A 4,995-nucleotide genomic window follows, 5' to 3' on the forward strand; every position below is an offset into this window, starting at 1 on the left:
CAACAACAACAACATAACATAGACAACATATTTCTAAGTGAAATTATATCCACAGCCATAGCAAAGAAGATAGGATTTATCACTTATGGGGGTTTGGACATAATTTAATCCATAACAAGTTTATGAAACAAAGAGTGCAAGATACAGTTGAATGATTGCTGATTTATATGGGCCCATTTAATTTATTCACAGAAATATACATTAAGTAATGGTCTACAATAAATCAAGCCAAAATGCCAGAACTGCTTTTGATACTGTAGGAGAAGGTATCTAAAGGCTTAGGGAAATTGGCATGTTAAAATTGACTTATCAGTTTAGACCAAACGTTTCATAGAGTGCCCGGAGAACAAATTTTATAGAACTAACTTGTAAATGAAGTGCCGGAATCCTTGAAAATTGCTATGATTAATCTTTAAGACAGATTTGACCATTGTAATTGCCTTATTAAATTAAGTTCCCTAATAATACTTGGAGGGAGCCCTGATCGCCTAGTGGTAAGAAACTATGCTGTAATGCCAAAAGCAGATAATTCAAATCCACCAGCTGTTGTGTGGGAGAAAGATGGGTAATATCCACCTACCCCACCATATGATTTACTGCCTTTGAAAACCCACTGAAGGGTCACAGCTACAACAATACTGGAAGCTCTAACGGCTTAGTCCATAGGGAAACATACTGCTACTCTAAAAACTGCACCTCTCTGGCATTTCCAATCCTCCAGTAACTATGCAGGAGAAAAATGGGCAATCCTTTTTTACATGATTTACAGTCTTGTAAACTTGATGGAGGGTGAGCTATCAGTCCACACCACTATAAGGCAATGAATTTTATTTTAACTACAATAAGCTGTTTTTCTTGGAAGGAGGAGTGGCATCCACTTCCATAATATCTTGCCTCCAGAAACCCTATGAACCTGGAGAGAGGATGAAAGTCACCCAAGCATCGAGTACTCACCTTCATAGGGTCTCTATGAGTCGCCTGAGACTCAACAGCACTTAACAACAACAAGCTGTTTTTACTTATAGGTAACAGGGCGTAAATGGAGTTAATAGTAAACCAAAATCATTATCACATCACTGGAGAGATTTCAGGGATTAGTTCTGTCAGTAACTACTTGAATGCAATGTGGTAATTCCCAGGACAATGCCTTTCTACTCGCTTATTTCATCTTTGCAAGAAACAGATGGATCCTAAATAATTACAGCAGTTGTCATAAACTTAACCACGTGGTAATACTAATTAAAGTTGTTTCTGTTCAAGATGTGGCTTTTTGCTTGAGGAAATCACTACATATCTTGGATGGTGGTATGTAGTTTTTTATATGAACAATGTTTTCTTCTTTGTTCTGATTTTTGAAGGGTTATCATAAAGAATTTGCCTTCAACTGGCAAGACCAGCAATACATCTGCACTGTTCTACCTCAGAGTTTTATCAACTCTCCAGCCCTAGAACATAATTTAGTCTGTAGCGAGCATGATCACTTTTCCCTTTCACAGATGTTATAGTGCTCCATTGTGCTAATGATGTTACACTGTTTTTACCTTTTAAGAGATACATATCATTGAACCCAGACCTATTGATAAAGTAGTTATGTGCTAGCGAGTAGGAAACTAATGTGACAAAAATGGGGCACTTTTACTGAATTTTTTTTTCTTCTTTTCTTTTTTTGAAATTTATAGGCATTCAGTGGTGAGGAACATGTCTAGAAATTGTTTATAAAGTAAGTTGTTGCATGTGGTCTCTCCTACAACTGAAATGGAAGCACAATATCTAATGAGCTTCTTTGGATCTTGGAGATAACACATCCTTTATTTGAGCATGCTACTTTGGCCTCCTTGTCAAACAGCTACTCATTTCAAATGGGGCCCAGGATAAGAGTAGGGCTCTGCAACTCTTTAGGCTGCTATGCAGGTTCCTGTGCCACTTGCTCAAAAGATCTCTGGTCCTATGATCTGGCAAATATAATGGTGGTTGAAGTGGCAGTGGCAGGCAGGGACATTCTGTGGAATATTGGACAGGCCCCTGTTGATGAATCACAGCACAGTCCCTTAAGATTTAATAGCAGAGCCCTAACATACTCTGCAGATGCCCTGTCATGCTCTCAATTACAGAAATAATGTGTAAATTTTTACTGGACTATGGTGGAGAATTAACATTTAATCATGAGCCACCAAGTTGCCATGCAGCGTGATCTTTCCATCATGCATTGAATATTTTCTGATACAAAGAGTCATAAAATGAGGTGTGTACAGTCACATTCAATCATTAAGTGGAAGTTACATGTACATGACTAGGTTCAACTAAATACATTCCACTGGTTTCGGTGCTCTAAAGAACACAGCCTAAGGGACTACTGGATGCAAAAAAAGTTCCTGGCACACATAGAGGGCACACAAAAATCAAGTCTTTCTGAATGTGTAAAAGAAAATTTAAGAGGGTCTTGTAGATCCTTCAAAATGATTTTGTATGCAGACATAACTTTAGAGGGGGAGAAAGTGAAAACTTTCCAACGAAACTCCTGAGCAAACTATCAACTTCCAGAAATCGCTGATTCAAAACCTGAAATAGAACTATAATTTAGCAAATTTACTCACTAAAATGATTGGGCAGTCTGTGATTCAGACGGAATGTGCTCTAATAAGACTTCTGACATCCCACCCTCAGTACAGGCAGCTGCAAACACATTTACTACTCAAATCTCAAAAATTTACATTAGTTGATCATTACATCACAGGCCCTGAATTTTGAGGATAAACAAAATGTTATTTATCCTGACATGTTTGTTTCTCACAGTTCATGATCTAAGGTAAACATAACTATTAGCCTTCTGAGTGTACCTCCTGTAGCCCACATCTTGATGATCTCCTTTAACCCATCTTTACTTTCTCTAGTGTGGGTTTACTCTCCTTTCAGAGTAGTATTTCTTTAAATGCAAACTCAGTCATGCCACTGCTGGAGAAGAAACCTTCCATTGGTTTCCCATCACAAAACTTTACTGCTTATATGGTTTAACCTGGCTTATAAAACTCCCATGACGTTTCTTAGTCCATCCCTCTCCAGTCCCTATAAATGAACACAGCAAGCCCTCAAGAGCCCTTGCTGTGGCTATGACAGGCATAATTGCTCTGTTCCATGTTGCCTGTTCTCTGTCTTCTTTGCTTTGTCAGCCATATTGCAGCTCTTCGCCTTGGAACCTCGTTTCTGTTCTGTTCATGGATCTGCAGCTTTGGCTAGGATTTGCTCTCTTGGAGTTGACCTTTGGCTATGGCTGACCCAGCAGATGACTTCTGGCCTTTGCCTTCTTGTTTCAGATGTCAGAACTACGGGTGAGAAATGTCCTCCAACTAACAAGCCTCTGCCTTCTTTTTCCTTCCCTCTCACTTGTTTCTACCACAAACCACTCTGTACTTAGAAACACTTTTAATTTCTTAGGGACAAATGCTTTCAGACATCTTTTCATTCTATAATCTTTGCAATCACATCTGAAAGCTAAACAATAAATAAGAAGGATAGAAGATTAATTAATGCCTTTGGGTTGTGATGTTGGAGAAAATTGCTGAGTATCCCACGGACTGTAAAAAATAAATGAATAAATAATGGCTATGTCATGGAGAAAATGCAGCCAGAATGCTCCTTGGAGGCAAAGATAGTGAACCTTCACATACTTTGGATATGTTGTTAGGAGAGGCTATTCCTTGGACATCATGCTTGGACAAGTGGACTAGTAGCAAAAAAGAGAAAGACCTCAGTGAGATGAATTGACATAGTAATGGAAGCAACGGGCTTAAGTGAATCAGAGTTGATAAGGATGGCACAGGATAGGACACGGTTCAGATTTGTTGTTCATAGGATCATACTCAATTCAGCAGCACCCAACAACAACACCCTAAAATCACCTGTATTTGGAATTCCTCCCTCTCTACTTCAGTTTACCATTCTCTCCTTCTCACTTCACCCACCCTGATGGTGACCTTGAACTCCAGTCATCAGCTCTCACCTAAAACTCTCTGCTAAGGAAAGCCCAACCTAACCCTTTTTCTCCATCCTACTCCCATCCTTACCTGCCAAGGTAGACACAAACTTTCCTCTTCTGCCATTATTTGGAGCTTTAAATATTCCTGTTATTCGATATAATAAGAAACTCTAGTGGCCTAATGGGTAAGGAGCTGCATTGCCAACCAAAAGACAGACAATTTGAATCCACGAGCTGCTGCAAGGGAGAAAGATGGCAATCCCCTCCATCTGGTTACAACCTCTGAAAACCCACTGGAGAATCAGCTGTAGGTCAGTTTTCAACTCCAGAGCATGTAATAACCACAATCATTCCATGTAGAATATTTTTTGTTTACTTTGCAGTGTCTCAAAAGATTATAGTATCAGTTAGAACACATTTTATTTATGTTCTATTCCAGCACAAGCCTTTTACCAACCCGCAGAGTAAATGCAAGTGTTTTATAATGAGAAAACAAATTAAAGAGGAAAAAAAGAATAAATAAAATTTGTCACTGAGTTAATCAGATTGGCTTTCTGTTTTCTCAAACACAAACTTAGAGACTACTTCAATATGTTGTTGTTATTGTTTGCTCTTCTGCTTCATGGTACCTCCACATGTGCTGTGTAGAACTTCTTCACAGGGTTTTCAAGGCTGTGGCCTTTTGGAAGCCAATCACCATGCCTCCTTCCAAAGCACATCTGGGTAAGTCTAACTCATCAAGCTAATGGTCAAAGCTGAACATTCATAAAATCTTTCAAATTTTCACTTATTCTTTTTAAAACTTATATGGCAGCATTAAAGGAAAGTTTAATGATGAACATGTACAAAACACCTAGCTCTACTATTTTCATTCTTTCACGTTCTCTTCTGACTATTCTGGCTCTGTGCGTATTCTTTTCTTTAACTGGCAAATTGTGAGATTTTGTACTTTGCTTTTCTTGCTTTTGGTTAAAATTTTTCTTTGAATTATTTTTAACATTTTTTGTTAGACACTGTTAACA

Source organism: Elephantulus edwardii, unplaced genomic scaffold, assembly GCF_000299155.1.
Source record: "Elephantulus edwardii isolate Elephantulus edwardi_28Jun2011 unplaced genomic scaffold, EleEdw1.0 scaffold00056, whole genome shotgun sequence".
NCBI classification, from domain to species: domain Eukaryota; kingdom Metazoa; phylum Chordata; class Mammalia; order Macroscelidea; family Macroscelididae; genus Elephantulus; species Elephantulus edwardii.